Source organism: Corythoichthys intestinalis, chromosome 12 (genome assembly GCF_030265065.1).
Source record: "Corythoichthys intestinalis isolate RoL2023-P3 chromosome 12, ASM3026506v1, whole genome shotgun sequence".
Lineage (NCBI taxonomy): Eukaryota > Metazoa > Chordata > Actinopteri > Syngnathiformes > Syngnathidae > Corythoichthys > Corythoichthys intestinalis.
Genome location: NC_080406.1, coordinates 4,083,993 through 4,105,722, shown reverse-complemented (window position 1 = coordinate 4,105,722; position 21,730 = coordinate 4,083,993). Strand labels below are relative to the sequence as shown.

At 40.8% G+C, this 21,730-nt stretch overlaps 3 non-coding genes across 3 annotated transcripts; all 3 read left to right on the top strand.

The window, feature by feature from the left end:
- Positions 1–17,271: 17,271 nt before the first annotated feature.
- Positions 17,272–17,344, top strand: trnak-uuu (transfer RNA lysine (anticodon UUU)). The gene has a single exon. It is a non-coding gene; the product is annotated as a tRNA-Lys (tRNA).
- Positions 17,345–17,667: 323 nt separating this feature from the next.
- trnak-uuu (transfer RNA lysine (anticodon UUU)) lies at positions 17,668–17,740 on the top strand. Its single transcript has one exon. It is a non-coding gene; the product is annotated as a tRNA-Lys (tRNA).
- Positions 17,741–18,103: 363 nt separating this feature from the next.
- Positions 18,104–18,176, top strand: trnak-uuu (transfer RNA lysine (anticodon UUU)). Its single transcript has one exon. It is a non-coding gene; the product is annotated as a tRNA-Lys (tRNA).
- Positions 18,177–21,730: the final 3,554 nt, after the last annotated feature.

Below are 21,730 nucleotides of genomic sequence, written 5' to 3'. Positions count from 1 at the left end.
TCCACATGTCAAAATCCATTTAGCTATATATAAAAAAAAAATACCACATGGCAAAAAAAATGCCACATGGCACAATCAATTTTGCCAAATACCAAAAAAAAAAAAAAAAAATGCCACATGCCAAAATGCATTTTGCCATGTAGCAAAAAAAAAAAAAAAAAAAAAAAAAAAAAAAGCCACATGGCAAAAAAAACATTCCACATGCCAAAATTAATTTTGCCACATTGCGAAAAAAAAAGCCACATGCTTAAATCTATTTTGCCACATACCAAAAAGGGCCACAAGGAAATAAATGACACATGCTAATAATCTATTGCATACAAAAAAAGGCCACATGGAAAAAGATGCCACATACCAAAATCCATTTTGCCACATGGCAACAAAAAAACGCCACGTGGCAAAATCAGTTTTGCCACATGTCAAATAACACTTTATGTTCTCGGCCCTGCTGAACATATCTGTTTAAATGAGCATATCCATCTTGATCCTGTGTTGTTTTTGTTGGAATTTCTTTCCTGCTATTTTAATCTACTCTGACTTTGCTTTTAATTTGTGTTTTTGTTGACTTTTTTTTCGATCTCTTGTATATTCGATTGTAAAATGTCCTTAAGTGTCGTGAGAGGCACTTTGAAATAAAATATATTTTTTGCTGTGGTTCAATACCAACTGTGCACCGGGCACCGACACTCTAATTATTTTAAAAATTGCATTTCTGGAGATAACACTGGTAATCATTTTGATTGAGACTCAGTGATATTAATTAATCAGGATTACTGATGTTTAATGCAGCATATTCTAGCTTCAATAATTTATTAATAGATCCTCTGTGGGCCATGTTTAATTCATGAAAACATACAAGCTAGTGTAATAGCAATTACAGACACAATAGGTTTTATTACAGACCTTTTTAGACTTTTTCCTTTTACTTTCTGAAAGTTCTTTTCATTTTCATTATTTTGGCTTGTGAATGCAATTGGAGCAGGGCCTGCTCACTATTCAAGATCTACAATAGCAAGATGACAGAAGATTAGCCATGGCTAAATGTTGTTGGGCTGCGTTAAGCAGTAGCATTTGATACACAGAATCGGGTTCTATGTGATGCTACTCGGAAAGTTCGGTTGGCGCAGTGTGAATGCTGAACCTTTTTAACACCTCATTTGCAAGTGTTGCTACAAGGTAGCTCTCCAACCGGACCCTGGTCCTCTTGGCCCAGTGTGAAAGCAGGCCGAACGTTTGAAACCCCTGCTGGAGAGCACCTACACACATGCCATACATCCTATATTTGGTTTGTTTCATTTTAGATTTGCATGACAGGCCTTATTGGACGCTCTAAACACATTGTGTTTTATGATTCGAAATTATTTTCCAAGTAATGCTACAGTACCTCTTGATAAAGATGTTCACAACACATAAAACACACAGTAAAGGTAACCTTTTTAGAGTCAAGCTCCTGAAGGATGCGTTAATGGCCCACTTAGCATGTTCTTGCATTAAGATGCACAACAACAATGTACATTTTCTACAACCTTTCCCTTAAAATGTCCCTTTTTTTTGCCTGACTCGAGCAATTGAATGTAATTCAGACATTCCACTAGTGTTTCCTGACGTGAGCGCTACCCGCCTATTCTAATGCTGATGCATTCTAAATCGATGGCACTGTAAGAGCTCTGGAATTGGACAATTTAGAGCACGTTGGATTTAGATTCATGGTTTTGCACGAGTGTATTTACATCACAATGTGCAGCCATCGTTGGGCCACCATGCAAATGTCTTCTTGTAGTAGTAGTAGTAGAGTGAAGATGGGGGTTGCTCGTTGCAGCTATTGTCCTAGGCCACTCACAGAACACCAGTTTACATTGTTGTTGTTTCTTTATGATTTGGTGCTAGGAATTGCTTTTCCATTCAATATTTTTATGTTTTTTCTTCATAAGAGATGGGAGTATAAAGTGTGTTTGCCTTTCTTTTAATAGCTATTTTCCAAATGATACCCACGGCACTTTATTTTGTGTGTTTTTTTTTTTTTTTCAATCATACTTATGTTTGCCAGTTCCAAAATTACGTTTCAGATATTAAATTTCCACACGTGGCGGCACGGTGCCCAAGTGGTTAGCACGTCTGCTGGGGACTCCGGTTTCCTTCCACATCCTAAAAATTTGCATGGTAGGTTTATTAAACACTCCAAATTGTCCGTAGGTATGAGTGTGTGCGTGATTGGTTGTATGTCTCATTGTGCATTGCGATTGGCTGGCAACCAATTCAGGGTGTACCCTGCCTACTGCCCGTAGTTAGCTGGGATAGGCTCCAGCACCACCGCGACCCTTGTGAGGAAAAGCAACATTGAAAATGAATGAATGAATTTCCACACGCGTATTTCTGGAGCAATGTAAAAATCCCCACTCATATCTTGGGAATGTAGTATGTCTGTACATCCTTCCACCCACTTAATCCATCCAGCCATCCTTAAACCCATCCATCCATCCATCCATCCATCATCCATCCACCTAATTCATCCATCCATCCATCCATCCATCCATCCATTCATATACCCATCCATCCATCCATTCATATACCCATCCATCCATCCATAAACCCATCCATCCATCGACCTAATTCATCCATCCATCCATCCATAAACCCATCCATCCATCGACCTAATTCATCCATCCATCCATCCATCCATCCATCCATCCATCCATCCATCCATCCACCTAATCAATCCATCCATCCATCCATCCATCCATCCATCCATCCATCCATCCATCCATCCATCCATCCATCCATCCATCCATCCATCCATCCATCCACCCACCCACCCACCCAGCCAGCCAGCCAGCCAGCCAGCCAGCCAGCCAGCCAGCCAGCCATCCATCCATCCATCCATCCATCCATCCATCCATCCATCCATCCACCCACCCACCCAGCCAGCCAGCCAGCCAGCCAGCCAGCCAGCCAGCCAGCCAGCCATCCATCCATCCATCCATCCAACCATCCAAAAATCCATCCATCCATCCATCCATCCATCCATCCATCCATCCATCCATCCATCCATCCATCCATCCATCCATCCATCCATCCATCCATCCATCATCCACCCATTCATCTACTTCATCTATCCATCCACCCATCCATCCATCCATCCATCCATCCATCCATCCATCCATCCATCCATCCTCCCCACCCTATTCTGTCCATCCATCCATTGATCCATCCATCGATCCATCCACCTACTCCATCCATCCACCCATCCACCCATCCATCCATCCATCCATCCATCCATCCATCCATCCATCCATCCATCCATCCATCCATCCATCCATCCATCCATCCATCCATCCATCCATCCATCCAGCCATCCATCCATCCATCCATCCATCCAGCCAGCCAGCCAGCCAGCCAGCCAGCCAGCCAGCCAGCCAGCCATCCATCCATCCATCCATTCCTGAGTTTTTTTTGAGGCAATTTGTTCCCTAAATTTTTTCAAGTAAACTCAATTTATTCCAGGTAACATTGTTCAGCATGACATATTCTGTTAGTAAGGGCAAACCACTGATGTGGATCCCAAATACAGACCAGGAGACCAGGAATAGTGAATGTTTGTATTTAATAAGTACAACAAAGGGAGCATGCCAAAAAGCGCGAGTATCACAAAGTAAAAGTAGGTGAGCATGCTAGAAGACGCAAATATAACAGTACAAAAATCTAACTACAACGTCCAAAAGAGCACAAAAGTAAAAATGATCAAACCAGGACACGACCGTAGAAACGTTAGGAAGCACGAAGGATGATGAGGTACACACAGCAGTATGCAAGGTAAGTAGCAAGCAATAGTCTGACACTTGCAGATGGTGGTAGGCATCCTTAAATATCAAGCATTCCTAATGCGCCACAGGTATATGGCATGGCCCCACCCATCCAGCTCAATCAGGTCCTCGATGAAAAAAAGGAACCGAAAACACACACATGGCATTTTCACTCTTTGCATTAAGTAAGCAGATGTCTGCCATCTTTTGGTGTAAAGTAGTAACTACATGAGGCACCACTTTTGCAGCTCTGGCCTGCAAAAGTAAGCTAACGTTGCGTCCCACAACTCTTTAAGTTAAACTTGGCATTGAGTAAGCTGTACATAAAAATGTAACTACTGGCCACCACAGATGCCAGTAATTTACCATAATTTTTTACAATTTTCTTTTAACAGTATACCTCAAAGTAGGAACTAAAATGGTTCTCAAAACTCGAGTTCCTGGTCCTCAGTTCTTACATGTGCAAACACGCAAATGATGTCATCGTCCTCCAAAAAGTACTGTGGAAAGTAGCTAACCTCAACTTATTGCTAATGTTTCCGTTCCATTGACGGTACTGGCGAAGTCAATGGCAGCCTATGTGTTAAGTGCAAAATAAAAATCCTGAACCTCCTCTGCAAAAACATACTCTTTTTGGTTGCTAAATATGCTAAGAAAACCAAACATTAGCTGTGCCCGGAGTTACTTCCAGCTTGCTACTTTGAATGAATTAATGTTCTTCCCTCTTTAGCCCCCTTAGCTTTAATTTATTTGTGCACCTAGACTCAACTATGTGTGTTGGATATTCATTGCATCCCGTTAGGTCAATACATTTAATTATGCCGTTCTTCGCGGGGTGCCAGCTCAGAGCTGCTTCTGAATGTTGCTTCTTCAATCTGCATGAATAAACAAAATCATATGAAGAAGCCACAATGACCAAGAAAAGCTTTTAGCTTGTTTCATATGCACTTGCATCGAGTGGAAAAAAGGGCATAAAAGATTGTATAAAGTTGAGACAAAACAAACTTTGTTAATTGGGCAGAAGCGGAGTTCAAGTTTGGTGTGATCTTTTAGATAGATCTTGTTTTCACACTCATCAGGAACATTTTTTTTTCTGGTTAAAAGTATTTTCTGACGTGTTTAACATCATCGTCATTTGTAATGTTCAGTTCGGGACCGCAAATTAAATTATGAGCCAGTTCTAATTATAAGCTAATTTGTGACATAAATTCCCCCAACAGGGTACTTGTTGAAACCGAGGTGAAAATTAGCTAGCGTGAGTTTTTTCCTCAAGCAGATGTTTTTTTACTGCTTGGAAATGAAACTTGAGTTTTTTTTTTTTTTTTTTAGGTATTAGAAAATTCACTGCTGCTTCTCATTTGACTTATTAAGGAAAGTACTCCTTGAAAAAAAAGATTTGAATTATACTGACAAAGTGTAAAGTGAAAAACAAAAAGGAAAACCATTGTCGATCCATTTATTGAACAGGACAAACAGTCAAATTTAGAAATGTAAATACTGTAATTACTGTATATTTAATACTAAAATGTACTATACAACATTTTTAGTGCTACTTTAAAATACTTTTCTACTCCATGCATGCTCCACCAATGCCCTGATGTACACAGAGCGAAGGTCGAACATTCCGGGCGAACCCGCTAGTCCCCGCAATAGCAGCGTTTTTTTCACCGAGCCTCTGCCTCGTCTTTACATGGCGAAAACACTTTTCTAACACCCATTTCTTATGATGATTTGACAGCCTAAGCACCCGTTGCTTTATGTTCTTGCTCTTACAAAAATGTGCACTATGCATGAGAGGTGGCAGTTGTGAGAAAAAAAATGTTTCAAAAAATGCAAGCTTCATATATAACCTTTAAATAGTAAGAAATGAAAAAAAAAAGGAATAAAAACCCCTACAAATTCATATAAAGCAATGAGTAATTGAAAATTATTATTCTAAATGTAATGAAATTCATTCATGAAAAAATTACAATTTCAAAAATCAAATTGTATTCATCCATCCGTCCATCATCTACCACTTCATCCGGGGTCAGGTCACAGGAGCAGCAGCTGTAGCAGGGAAGCCCAGGCTTCCCTCTCCCCAGCCACTTCAACCAGCTCTCCAGCGTGTCCTGGGTCTTCCCCAGGGCCTCCTGCTGGTGCGACATGCCCAGAACACCTCTCCAGGGAGGCATCCAAACCAGATAACCGAGCCACCTCAACTGGCTCCTCTCAACACGGAGGAGTATGCTCGGAACTGAGTCCCCCCTGATTGACTGAGCTTCTCACCCTATCTCTAAGCGAGAGCACGGACTGCCTTCGGAGGAAACTCATTTCGGCCGCTTGCATCCAGGATCTTGTTCTTTTGGTCACGACCCACAGCTCTTGACCATAGATGAGGGTAGGCACGTAGATTGACTGGTAAATCGTTTGGCTCAGCTCCTTCTTCACCACTACGGACCGGTGCAGAGTCTGCATTAATTCAGATGCTGCACCGATCCGCCAGTTGATCTCCACCTTTCTCCTGCCCTCACTCGTGAACAAGACCCCAAGCAGGGGTCGCGTTAACCAAATATTTTCCGTCGTTGACCGGTTTTATAAAACGGTGACGGAAAAAACTGAAGTCCATCCGTCATTTTGACAGGTTGCAATTCACACCCCAGACCACAGGGTGGCGATTGACCATATTAATTAGCTATTGTCTCTCTTAATGCATGACATCATTGGCTATTCTGTCAGAATATTGTAGCGGGGTCTGGCGGCGGCACCGTAATTGACACATCAACGCAAGGTTTTTATTGGTGCACCCGGTGTGCCAGCGCGTCATCCAATTGGTGGACTAGATTGCCGCCTGTGTATAGACCCCAATCACATGACGTCACAACTCCGCCCCCCTGACTGGAGCCGCCATATTGTGTCTCAGCTTGTCGTGTTTACACATTACCGCTACGTACATGCCTCCTAATACGGCGTGTTTTTCTGCTCGTTAACATTAATAATCAAAATGGTGAAGGCGTGTGTGGCGGTTGGTAGCAGTAACAGAGAAGATAGACGGAGAGACTTGAAGTTCTACCGTATTCTGAGAGACCCGAAGAGGAGAGCGAGATGGACTGCTGTAATTCGACAAAAATCTGGGCACCAAACGATCACCACAGACTATGTAGTAGTCATTTTATATCTGGTAAGATGCGTTTAATATATATTTAGAAGATTTTGGGCTGACAACCACAATTAAGATCATTGTGTGACGTTGGTGATTGGGGTCTATATAGTTGCCTCTTTTTCTTTGGGGCAGGGTTGTTGTTTTGTTGGTGTTGTTGGCGGTAAGCAGAGTAAAAAGAGGGAGAAAAATACCACGACTTCCGTGTCTAATTTTTCGCCGCCAAGCAAGCATTACAATATTAATTAAAAATGAATGAAAACTAAATACTATTGAATATGTCATCATTATCATTTTAAAAATTTAAGTGACGGGTAAAAATAGATTATGACCGGATTTTTATGACCCTGTCAGTCAAAATGACAGACAACGAGAATGTCTAGCGCAACCTCTGACCCCAAGATACTTGAACTCCTCCACTTGGGGCAGGATCTCATGCCTGACCTGGAGAGGGCACGTCACCCTTTTCTGACTGAGGACCATGGTCTCGTATTTGGAGGTGCTGATCTTCATCCCAACCCCTCCACACACGGCTGCGAACCGCTCCAGTGAGATTAAAGATCATGGCTTAATGAATGCAACGGCACATCATCACGCAATGCTGATGCCGCCAAACAGGACCCCCTCAACGCTTCGGCTGCACCTTGAAATTCTGTCCATAAAAGTTATGAACAGAATCAGGACAAAGGGCAACATTGGCTGAGTCCAACCCTCACTGTGAACGAATTCGACTTATTGCCGGCAATGCGGACCAAATTCTAACACCGGTCGCACAGCGAACGAACAGCCCTTACCAAGGAACTCGATAGACTGTACTCTCGAAGCATCCTCCTACAGGACTCCCCGAGGGACACGGTTGAACGCCTTCTCCAAATCCACAAACATCTTGAATAACGCTTGGGCGAACTCCCATGCACCCTTGAAGGAAGGTGTGTTGGTGAAATTGAGGAGTAGTATTATCGAAGTAGTCTCCCCACTACTCACGACGTCCTGAGTCAAGGTCAGCAGTACCCCATCTCCACTATACACAGTTTTAATAGTGCAGTGCTTTCCTCTCCAGAATTTCCTCGAAGCCATCCAGAAGTTGTTTTCCATGGCCTTGCCAAACTCCTCCCATCGCCGAGGACTCAGGTTTCCCTTGCCCAGATTGCAGGTTACCCTCTGGGGCCAGGATTGTGGTCTGGTGTGTGACTGGTGGTCGGGCGTGTATCCATGGGGCCTAACCCTAACCCTTAACCGAAAAGGCAACGTGGGTCCCCCTTCCCATGTGCTCACCACCTGTGGGAGGGCCAAAGGGGTTGGGTGCATATGGAATTGGGCGGCAGCCAAAGACAGGGGCCTTGGGGGTCCGACCCTCAGCTTCGGGAGCGAATTAAATTGTGATGAGTTCAGAATAAAGACATTAATTCAAAAGATGTGTATTTCTAGCTGAAAATTTAACTTTTTGTTTTGTTTTATAAATCTCTTGGGACCTCACACAGCTTTGGCTGCCATGGACGACGAACGAATGATCGTTTCCAGCCCCTCCCAGTTGAAATGGATTGTGCGTCTATTGCTGTCACTAGGTGTTTTCCTCGTTGAGCGTTAGATGAAACCATTTTATGCAACAGGGTCAAAATGGCGGCGTTTGTTGCCCGTCTTGGACATACTCCAAAGGCTAGATGGAAAAGGGAGGCGAAGTCAGAGCTTGAGGCTGGGCGCAAGCTGTGAATCTGAAAAGAGGCCAGAGTCTGCGCTCACAGTCGGGTGGCGGCGGCTTAAAGGCATACCGCTGCATTTGAAACCTTGGAAACGGCTGCAACGGGGAAGGAGTATCGTTGCGAGATAAGTCTGTGGCAAGGGCAAGGAAGGCTAATGCTGTAAAAGAGGTCAAATTTCTCCGGAATTTAACTCAAATTCCTTGTGTCGATCATAAATCATTTGAAAACTGTTTTCTCACTGCTGACGAAATGTACAGTCCCTGACAAAAGTCTTGTCGCTCATCCATTTTGTAGAAACAATTGCAAATAACCTGATTTTTAATTATTCGGTTTGCTTCAGAAATGTCTCATAAGAAAGCTAAGACCCTCCCACATGATGTTGAATGCACAAAAATATATTTGTTTCACTGAAAAAAGATTTATAATTTAATGAAGACATAAAGGTCAGATTTTGGCAAGACAAAAGTTTTGTCGCCTACAGAAAGTAGTGTGAAAATTGAACAAAAAATGTACTTAAAATACAAACATATGTTACGTAACATAAGCGAATTAAGTAGTGTTGCTGTGAACTATGAGGTAGAGATTGAAGTATGCGATGGAGCACCATCCTGCTGCCGAATTTGTCCCTTTTTATGGTTAGGAATGTAAGAGGCAGCTAAGATTTGTTGATATATCAGGCTATTTATGTTGCCCTCCACCCTGCAGATCTCTCGTACACCACCCATACTGGATGTAACCCCAGACCATGATTTTGGTAATGATATACCCACCAAACTTCGCTGTTTTCTGAGTGAATCTCGGATCCATGCGGGCTCCAGTAGGTCTCCTGCAATATTTGCAGCGACTGTGGTGTAATTCAATACAAGATTCATCATAAAAATCCATCATTTTTCCAGCGTCCAGCCATTTGACAGGCTGTGGGCCTTGGCAAATGCCACACGGTTTTTTAATTGTCTGCACCCTGAGAGATAAATCGTCTGAAATATCAACAAATCTTAGCTGCCTCTTACATTCCTAACCATAAAAACGGACAAATTCTGCAGCATAATGGTGCTCCATAACATACTTCAATCTCTACCACGAAGTTCTTCAAGGCAAAGAACATCAAGATCCTCCAGGACTGGCCAGCCCAGTCACCAGACATGAAAATCATTGAACATGTCTGGGGTAGGATGAAAGAGGAAGCATGGAAGTCAAAACCCAAGAATGTTGATGAACTCTGGGAGGCATGCAAGACTGCTTTCTTTGATGTTCCTGATGACTTCATCAATAAATTGTATGAATCCTTCCCGAAATCTATGGAAGTCATACAAAATAAAAAAAATTGGATTTCACAGCACCATTACTTAATTTGCTTATGTTATTTAACATATTTTTGTATATGAAGTACATTTTTTGCTCAATTTTCACACTACTTTCTGTAAGTGACAAAACTTTTGTCTTGCCAAAATTTGACCAATATGTCTTCATTAATTGATAAATATTTTTTCAGTGAAACAAATATATTTTTGTACTTTCAACATCATTTGGGAGGGTCTTAGCTTTCATATGAGCCATTTCTGAAAACAATTGAATCATTAAAAGTCAGATTATTAGAAATTGTTTCTATGAAATGGATAAGTAGCAAGACTTTTGTCAGGGACTGTATTTGGAACAGGTGATTTATTTTTGATGCAGAAAATTCCCCCTTTTTTGGGTTTGAAGTTGCTTGGTAGAGATGAGGCCTCAGTGGTGCTACCTGGCTGATCTGTGAGAAGCTTGTGTTAAATAACTTATTTTCCCCCCTTCTATCATTGTCGGCATACTATCCTCATTAAAAGGTATTATAATTCTAAGGGGCTGTGAGATATCAATAGAACCATTATGTGACAAGATAACAAATATTAATAAAGTTAACAAAAAATCAAATCACATTCACGAGAAATTATCGAAAATAGATGGAAAATTACGAACATTTCCGAAAGTATTCCGGCAACAGCCGAATGGGGCGGAGACGTCACAACAAGGAAACAAAAGGCCGATGCAGGTGCCATCGTTGTTTATCGATGAGAGAGTTGCGTTCGTGTTTTATCAAAAAAAAAATCTCTAAAATGGTTCAAACCTTTCATGCTATGTGGTGTACAAATAGCCAATTGTCGCAATGTAGTACCCATGAGTTCCCGAACACGAGAAAAAGAGCTGGACTACGCAGACAATGAGTAAAGTTCGTCCATGATAAGAGGGCTAATTTTGCAGACCCAGCCCAACGGTATTGTGTGTTGCGCATTATACACCTGAAAGCTATTCAAACTATGGACAAATGAAATCAGGTTTTGCTAAGAAATTGAAAGCAGATGCGGTGCCCACCATACACGTGCAGCCACCTAAAAGTCCCGAGATATCAAGAAAGAGGACGATGACTGGCTCTGATGAGACCACCCCACCACCCCAGGCTAACCAAAGGAGCGGAGCAGCCAAGCTCAAAATGGCCAGAGTGAGTACTCTTTTATAATAAAAAACATATCACGCATTGGATATAGGACTTGACACATGTATAAATTATCGCTCGTAAACTATATAGAACAAATCCTCTAATCCCATTCATATTTGTGTTTGTTGGCAGAGCGAAAACCTATGATAGCACAAGAAATGATAATTATTCTATACATTACTTTATTTTGCGGTCACGGTGTATCAGCTTCAGAAAAAGAAATGCAAAACAAAACATTCGGTGTTTCCCACACGATCTCTTGCTGGTGTTTCATCAGTGTGATTGCTCCCCTCAATGATCCTTTCATTAGGCTGCATTGGCATTCGTTTGGGCTCAAATTGATAACCCAAAACAAGGTTCATAACTCTCCTCGTCACCATTAGAAGAACCTCGTTACGTCGGATTCGTTGCTGCAACTAGAAACAAAATTGTCCGCCATCATCGCCACCATTGAGTACTAAGCACTGAGCCGGTTGTTTCCTTGTTGTGACGTCACGCACACAATATTCTAGATTTCCGGGATCTCGGGCGCCGGTCGTTTTAGCTTGACAATCGATCCAAATTCCTATCATTTTCTTGGTGTTGCGATGTGTGTAATTACACGAAGTGGCATGATATGGATCCAAAAGGCATGCGTTTATGGATAAATGATGGAACATTAGCATTTCCCCAGGTGTTGTCATACCCTTTAAAATATAAAAACATATATATGTTTGGGTGGTTTTAGTTAAAGCAGACACAGTTTTTTCACCTGTGTGATTTTGACAAAGATCAGATCACATTTGATGGCGATTTTATGCCGAAATGTGAGAAATTCCAAAAGGTTCAGATACTTTTTCATACCACTGTATCTGCAAATTATGGTGAGTTTTTGAGCATGTTAAGGCCTCCAAATTGTCCATTTTCATTTGCCGAGAACAAAAAAGATAATCATAATGCTTTTCACTGCAATTGGGCTCATAATGAATGTCAGTCAATACAATTTGCGTGAATAGGAAATATAACATGCGCTTGAACAAGTGCACTTAATGTGTATTTTTTTTTTTTTTTTACTCTGGGGGACATAGTTTTAATTGCTGTTTTGTACTTTAAGATGCGTTTAAGTTTCCTGGTTGTGTGCATTAACCTTTGCAGTGATATTTAATTAAAGGTCCACACCTGTACCACGCATCCCTCCACCTCATTCTTCTCAGCACAGTCTAACTATAGGCACGCGTATGTCCGCGACAATTAGTATGACCTTAAGAACGCCACCAGCTTGCCTCTTTTCTGTCCTCTTTCTGACCCTGGTGGGCTGCCGCCATGCCCGCCTGCACAGTGGGGTCCGAACGATTGACTTGCACCCAAGGGGATCTGCATCAAGACACAAGTAGAGGTCACAGGTTCCCAAGGTTCCTTCAGGAAACTTATTCTGTCCGAAGCCCAAAATCATCATTCCGCTTAAGATAGACGGGCCTGCAGCATAGGGTCTATCGTTTAAGACACATGCTGTTTCCAAAGAGTCATTAGGGCTTCAAATAATGAAACTATCCTTTACTGATAATCTAATTTTATTTTAAGTATAGCGGTAAAAAGTGGTAGAGCCAGAATAATCCTCAAGCCCACCAAGCTGTTTAAGGAATATACAGTGCCCTCCATAATTATTGGCACCCCTGAAATATTTGTTTAATTCAAATAATGTGGGACCTTAATGGAAAAAAAGAGAAAAATCCAACCTTCAATACAAGTCCATTCATTCAGTGGGGAAAAAAATCCCACATAAAGAAAAAATTATTTGACATCAAATAATGTGTGTCACAATTATTAGCATCCCTGGTGTTAATACTTTGTAGAGCCCCCTTTTGCCAACAAAACAAGGTCTGGGGACTGAGATGGCCATGGGAGGAGGTTGATTTTGTGTCTGGGTAACCATTTCTGTGTAGATTTGGCCATATGTTTAGGGTCATTGTCTTGCTGAAAGACCCAGTGACGACCCATCTTCAGCTTTCGGGCATAGGGCAACAGATCTTGGTTTAAAATGTCCTGGTATTTCAAAGCATTCATGATGCCATGCACCCTAACAAGATTCCCAGGGCCTTTGGAAGCGAAACAGCCCCACAGCATCACTGACCCACCCCATACTTCACAGTAGGTATGAGGTGCTTTTCAGCATGCGCATCTTTCGTGGCACGCCAGACCCACTTAGAGTGTTTGTTGCCATAAAGCTCAATCTTGGTCCCACACAAAAATACACACGGTCCCAGGCTTCAACTGGGACCGTGTGCTTTGGTCAGATATAGTTTACGGACACAGGAAGTCTGTGTGCTTACGTTTGTTATGGTCCGAGTTGCGGAGCTGCAATAAACGTTGACTCAAATGAGTTCAAGAAACTAAATTCTGTGCTTTATGAAGAGTGAAAAAGCAGAATTTAACACAGAATTTAACACTTTACATGCACGTTCTGTCCTTTAATTTTGACCAGCTTGAAATAGTGTTTAGATCTCCACATCGTAAAGGACAAATTTTCCTCTGAATGCCCTGCGATCATATCCCTCTGCATCGGTTTTGCGTGTGTGTGTTTGCCGCACGCGCTGTTCCGGTTTGTGTGCTAAAACACCGACTTTGAAGTTTTAACAACAAATAAACGTGCGCTATTAGGCTCGAGCGTTTACGTCGCAGAATGGGGGATCACGTGAGATTGGACAACAACGCAGTCATACTGGAAGCAGGTCTGGCTCGCGGGACATTAACTCACCAGTTCGATAAAGAGACAAACTCGTTACTAAGGTGAAGAACAGATATGTGATCAAACTTAAGGATGTGAACAATGTTAACCCTTACGAGCAAGCCGAAGACAAATGGAGTAAAGATGTCGACGGGCTTTCACAATTACGCGAAATGGACATTCTTCTGTATTTATTGTTTGGTGTATGTTACTAAACTCATCAGCGATTCCGAAATTACAATTAGCTACAAAGCTACGAACAGTCTAGCTGCGGATGGGTGCAGGACCTGCACATTATGACCGTATCAAACGGCAACTCTATCGTTCTTGCAAAGGTCGGCTATGTGTGTTTACTATTTTCATTCCCATGAACCTGAATGCACCCCAAGTCTTGGATGACAAATAAACAGAGCAGAGTCGCTACGGCTGATAGTTTCTTCAGTTTATTCAAAGTAAGTAATGCACCACTTTTAGCCGTCAGTAACGGTAACGGCGTTGTAACGGCGTTGTAACAGTGGAAAAAATAATTAGTTAGATTACCCCGTTACTAGGGTTGTCCCGATCATGTTTTTTTGCTCGCGATCCGATCCCGATCGTTTTAGTTTGAGTATCTGCCGATCCCGATATTTCCCGATCCGATTGCTTTTTTTTTGCTCCCGATTCAATTCCAATCATTCTCGATAATTTTCGCCGATCATATACATTTTGGCAATGCATTTGGCAATGCTGTGTTGGGAAATAACATAGGGTGTTAAGAAAAAGATCAACTACTACCTTTCTTCCCCACATTGCGTCCCACGATTATTCTAATCGTTGGGAGAGGGATTGTAAGGCTTTAGCCATTTTAAAAAAGGCTCCAAAGGCTGCCAAAATTAACTTTACTCATTTTACGCTGCCTTTTAGCTCCATATACTGTATGGGTAAAATGGCGCCGTTATAGATTGAACGCGAAAATGCGTGAGTGGGTCGTGCAGCGCATGCGTTAATTGCGCTAAATATTGTAACGTGATAAATGTAATAAATATTAATTCTCGCCATTAACGCAATAAATTTGATAACCCTACCTTAAGCTTAAACTAAAGACTCTGGAAGAGTGTAACACATTATGTTTGTAACGTTAAATACAATTAGAAAAATACATATACAGTATATATTAAAAAAAGGCATGTCCGATATTTTTTTGCCAATTCCGATACTTTGAAAATGATGTGATCGGACCCGATCGATCCGATCGATCAGGACATCTCTACCCGTTACTGAAAAAAATAACGCTGTTATGTAACGGCGTTATTTATAACGGCGTTATTCCCAACACTGATCGTCAAGAAAGTCTTATTATCACTGCCAGTTTGCTTCTGTCGCTTCGCTTAGGTCCCCCTTTACCCCGGATCCTTAATAAATACGATACAAATACAATATGTTGTTTACAGTCTAAAAATGGGTCACGACCGTCACACCAAACAGCCAAATATCTTCGATATCTTCCACCGATAGGACAGTGAGGCAGGCGGGCTTCCAGTGATCCCATGAATCTCTCACGAGATCCGCATCCCATCCGTAGTCCCATCCCAGACGGCTCTCCCGGGGAGCCGTGTCTTGTTGAAAAAAATCTTGTCAATTGCACTGAAAGACCAACTAATCAGATCCATTTTCATATGAGAGACCAAAACAGTTGATCCACAGAGGAAAAAAATACAAAAAAAGCAGACAGACTCGACTGACGAAGACAGCAGATAGCAGGAGCAGGGAGGAAACACAGAAGAAGCTTGACTGACTGAGCTCTACCATTCGATCATGATTGACATATTGGGCACCTCAGCTCTAATGGAAGCGATGCATCATAATAAATAAACAGCAAGAAGAAGAGGCATACAATGTCCCCAGCAGAGGTCATGTTAAAATCATTATTCCCACAGAGTTGGGAGAGAATAGAGTATTGTTGTATACTCTGTTTGTGCTTGGTGTGTATTAAAGTAATGTATCGCAGATTTTTTTTTTTTTTTTTTTACCTTTTGAAGAGTGTCTGGAACGTAGCCCTGAGGATAAACAAAGGTTCACTGTAAAATAATGTAGATTATCCAGGACAAAATGGCAGCCATCAAGGAGGAAGTTGACCGTTGTTGTCTACTATGTGAGAAAACCCATTCAGTATAATATCTCAATTGTTATTTCAGTGTGTAATAACACTAATAGCTGTTATTGACTGGATAAATGTCTGCCATCAAGTCACGAGCTCATAGATGATTAGCCTCTCATATGTGCACCCATGCACGTACGAGTGCACGCGTGTGTCTGCGCACATGCCAAATACAATGTACAGAGACCCTGCGGTGGCGCCGATATCTCTGTGGTTTCCTGCCACGAAATGTCCCGTTGCGACGATATTGCCGTGTGCTCGGATGACTCTTGACGTGTTGTTTATTAGGATTGGCAACTTGTTTTCATGGCGATCAATACTCAGTGGAAGGTTAAGGCCCTCAACCTTCAACCACACCTTGGTGACAGTCTGTGACTGAAAGACTCTCACAAGCTACGTTTACAGTGGTATGAAAAAGTATCTGAGCCTTTTGGAATTTCGTCACATTTCTGCATAAAATCACAATAAAATGTAATCTGATCTTTGTCAAAACCACACTGTTGAAAAAACAGTGTCTGCTTTAAGCAAAAGCATTGAAACGTTCATTGGTTTTGAATTTTTAATGAAAATAGCATGCAAACAATGTCAGAAGGGGAAAAATAAGTAATTGAACCCCGTGCCTAAGGAGACATAAAGAACAGTTGAAACCAATTTTTACCAAACAATTTAAGTCAGGTGTGTGCCCAATCACTGATGAGTGATTTAAAGCTGCCCTGCCCACTATAAAACACATACCTGGTAAGAATTGTCTTGATGAGAAGCATTGTCTGATGTGCAACGTGACTCAGTCAAAAGAGCTGTCTGAAAACCTGCGGTCAAGGATTGGTGATTTGTATAAAGCTGGAAAAGGATACAAAACCATCTCTAAAAGTCTGGATATTCATCAATCAACAGTCGAGAAGTTGTCTACAAAAGGAGAGAGTTTGGCACTGTTCCTTCTCTCCCAAGGAGTGGCCGTCCACCAAAGATGACGCCAAAAGTTTAGCGCAGAATACTCAGAGAGGTAAAAAAGAACCCTAGAGTGTCTGCTAAAGACTTACAGAAATCACTGGCACAGTCCAATATCTCTGTGCACACATTAACTATATGTAAAACTATGGCCAAGGATAATGTTCATAGGAGGACTCCACGGAGGAAGCCACTGCTGTCTAAAACAACATTGTTGCTCGTTTAATGTTTGCAAAAAGGCACTTGGACATTCCACAGACGTTTTGGCAAAATATTTTGTGGACTGATGAAACCAAATTTGAATTATTTAGGAGTAACACATGTCATGTGTGGAGGAAAAATAGAACAGCTCATCAACATCAATGAATAGGGTGCCTGGGTAGCTCAGTTGGAAGAGCATCAGACTTTTAATCTGAGGGCCCAGGGTTCAAGTCCCTCCTCAGGCGTGTTCATTTGGGCATTGCTCAGTTATGTCAAGACCTCTCTCTTTCTGTGAACACTTGAAATTTGACTCCTGGTGTCGCTGAAACCTTGGAGATGTTTGAAAACACGGAAGAAGACAGAATTCATTGTCAGTCAGGGCCTGGGTAGCTCAGTCGGTAGAGCATCAGACTCCACAGACCTTTGAAATCTTGACATTTGGCCAATGCTCAGTTATGTTAAGACCTCTCCCTCTCTCTGTGAACACTTGAAATCTGACTCCTATTGTCTCTGAAATCTTGGAGATGTTTGAAAACACGGAAACGGACAGAATTCAGCTTGATTAAGGGCCTGGGTAGCTCAGTCGGTAGAGCGTCAGACTTTTAATCTGAGGGTCCAGGGTTCAAGTCCCTGCTCAGGTGCATTCATCTCGTTCCCTCTTTCATGTTTAAAACTGTGGTCCAATTATCTTTGAAATCTTGACATTTGGGCAAAGCTCAGTTGTGTTAGGACCTCTCTCTCTGTCTTTCAATTCTTGAAATCCAAAATGTCCCTCTGAAATCCTGAGGTGTTTGGAAACTAACGAAAAAAATTAGCAGCCAGATGTCCTGGCTAGCTCAATTTGTAGCGTGTCATATTTTCAATTTGAGGGTCCAGCATTCAAGTCCTTCCTCAAACGTGTTTGTATCTCCTGCTTGTTGAGCGCAAGAGTGACATTTGGCAACAATGTTGAACTCTAAGGATCAAGTTAGGACGGAAAAAGACAGAATTCATCATCAATCAGGGCTTAGGTAGCTCAGTCGGTAGAGCATCAGGCTTTTAATCTGACGGTCCAGGTTTCAAGTCCCTTCCCAGGCGTGAACATTTGAAACCTACCTCCATAGACCTTTGAAATCTTGACATTTGGGCAATGCACACTTGGTCAGTTATGTTAAGACCTCTCTGTCTTTCTGTGAACACTTGAAATCTGACTCCAATTGTCTCTGAAATCTTGGATTTGTTTGAAAACAAATGACGAAAATTACCAGCCACATCTCTTGGGTAGCTCAATATGTAGAGTATCATATTTTTAATTTGAGTGTCCAGCATTGAAGTCCTTCCTCAAACGTGTCCGTATCTCCTGCTCGTTTCGCGCAAGAGTGAAATTTTGCAACAATGTTGAACTTTGGGGTTCGTATTAGGACGCAAAAAGACAGAATTCAACTTCAATCAGGGCCTGGGTAGCTCAGTCCGTAGAGCATAAGATTTTTTAATCTGAGGGTCCAGGGTTCAAGTCCCTGCTCAGGTGTGTTCATCTCTTTCCCTGTGGACATTTGAAACCTATCTCCACAGACCTTTGAAATCTTGATATTTGGGCAAATCACACTAGTTCAGTTATGTTAAGACCTCTCTGTCTTTCTGTGAACACTTGAAATCTGACTCCAATTGTCTCTGAAATCTTGGATTTGTTTGAAAACAAATGACGAAAATTACCAGCCACATGTCCTGGCTAGCTCAATTTGTAGAGTACATTTTGAATTTGAGGGTCCAGCATTCAAGTCCTTCCTCACGTGGGTCAGCCCCCTTATGAGGAGGCGTGGCGTCTGTGGGAGCTTTCTCGTCAACTGATGGTGAGGTCTGTGGCAGGAGATATTAAAAGATTTCAAAACTGTTGAAAGACTTTATGGTGGAAAAAAAGGAAAACATACGAAATAACGCTAACGTTTAATGTCGAAATGGAAGGAGCGATGTTTTGATAACACAGAAGTAAGTATGGCTTCTTCTTCTACCGGTATATTTGGTCATACTCTGGGAATGAAGAACCTTACAGCAACCTTATCACATTGGTAATTACGAGTATGTCCTGTACATGTGCTTATTATTAGATAGAATGAGAACGTCGACATGAAAACAAAAAAAGAAACAGTGTGAAATGAATCGAGTTTAATTTCATTTTCCAATGTGAGAAGCAAATCAAAAGGAAAAAAATAATTGTGATAAATTCACTCTGTTTATTGGATTTGTGAGACTTTTTTTTTTTTTTTTTTTTTTTTTTTAAATACAGTGACGTTGTGTACAACTTTGTCGATCATTTTGTGCAGGGTTTTTCATTAAATTTGATATAATTTGAGATGTAAACATGACAAACAGGAACAATATAAGATATATTCCTCCAAATTTGAATGAAAAATTCTGAGATATGTGCAATTGGCCAGTCTTGGTGTAGTGGTCTGATGCTGCTGCAGGAAGGGTAACGGTTACAAAGAAACATACATTTTGGCCTGTTTAAAAAAATGCTGTCTAAATCAGAAGAAGGTTGAATGTAAATTAATCTGGGTTTTAGCTTGCTAGTAGCTAGCTTAGATATATGGCGGAAAACACAGACAAGACTGAAAAAGCAGTTTCTGCTCTTGCACTCTTTAAAAGAAACGGCTGTATTTTAAGCCAAAATAACTGTTGTGTTTGATAGATCAATATGTCTATATGCTGCCATAGCGGATTCATGGAGCATGAACCCCCCAAATATTTTTAATTTGTCCGTTTTACCCTGAAAACCCCCGTTTACAGACGTCGCGCAATATATATAAGACGGCCCTGATTATAAGACGACCCCGTTTTTCAAGACTGAAGTTAGAAAAAAAAGACTTTTTGAACACCAAATTAATTTTTATACAGAAAATAATTACAGTGCATCCTAAACAAATGATTATAACAATGTATTTGAGAGTAAAAGCATGTTATTTTGCCTCATGCAATCACATTCGTAAATGAATGGCTTCTGGTATTTGAAATGTAAATAAACCAATTTATTGTGATAAAACAACAAAATTGCAATAACTGCATTATTGCAACTGTAGTCTTGAAACAAATCTGAATAAGGAAAAACATTGCAATAAAATAATGCAAACTGGTTAAACTAAAAAGAGTAGCTGAGCTTTATCATGACAGAACATCGCTTCAATGATATCTGGCGCCATCTAGCGTCATGAATGGGTATAATGTCTAGACTGCGAATATATGACGACCCTCTCTTTTCCAGTGTAATTTCAATGCAAAAAACACCGTTTTATATTCGGGCTAATACGTTATTTATTATTCACTGTCATTTTTTGCTTAGAAACATTAATTGATGTCTAATATTTCGTTTGAAAAAAAAAAAAACGACTTTAAAAAATTATTCACTCGCATATTTTAAACTTTTAAACAAATGACGTCACAATGAAAAAAATGGCGTCTGTAAAAAAGTAACGGATATCTACCTCATAACTATCGCTTAATTGTATTTTTTTTGTTACTGTCACATTTTCTCAGATATGTTAGATAATAAATAATCAATCCAAACAAAGAAAAATTGAAAATAAAAATGTTTAAAAGGGTAAATATTAGAGGTGGGAATCTTTGGGCACCTAATGATTGGATTACGATTCAGAGACTCCGATTAGATTATGAATCGATTATTGATGCCCCCCTTCCCCCATTTTTAAAAAATTTTTTTTGTGTTTTGTATATTTGTTCCAAAATTGTTCAAAAATCCTCTCAGGCTAAATAAACCAAACTACTATTTTAGTATCAAGTTACCGGTTAAAAACAGTAAATAAAATACTCAAGTCCCCATTCTGTATCAGCAGCTTTAAACTACATTCAATTAATTTCATGATGTAAGTAACTTGAGTGTTGAGTATTGACTAAGTAACTGGTGTTACCTTTCATGTTTTCTTCCTCATTTTTTCAAAAAACAAAACAAAACAAAAACATAGTAACCTTTGCTATGTTTAATGTTGTGAATCAACCGTTAAAGTTGTTAAAATTGCGCCCGTTATTCCATAATTTCCCTCATGTCTACTTTCGACATGTGAAAGTTTTAAAACTGTTTCATCATTTAAAGATAGATTCAAGTCAAGATTTTGCCGATTTAGGGGTATTTTAGATAAAAAGTAATTAGGTTCGTTACAAAAGAGCCTTCTAGAGAAGTATACTGCTTTAAGATGGCGCCTGTTTACTAGCGCGGGAAAGTCTGTCATTTGACATCTAGTCTAGATATATGTGATATCTACCATAGCGGTATGTTGCCGTATGTTTGTAGCAACTAGCAACTGGGCGCTGTTTGTAGCGCCTGATGGCCGCAGTCAGTTATTGTTGTTTTTTTTTTTACCTAGCGGCATTAGTTGCGCATGATATTTACTCTCGGTCCGTTCCTCATTACGTCCCGAAGACCGCGCAGACTGCATTTTATTTCCGCTTTACCTGGTATAATTCAATAATCGGAATTTGGATGTTTGTGAATCGTTCTGGAATCTTCCACGGCTGAATCGTGAATAATCTAAGAATCGGAAATTTTGCACGCCTCTAGTAAATATATGAAAAAGAAAATCTTGACCACTCCTTGATGTCTGCTATTTCTGCATCGCTACCCTTGTTATATTGCCACGAAA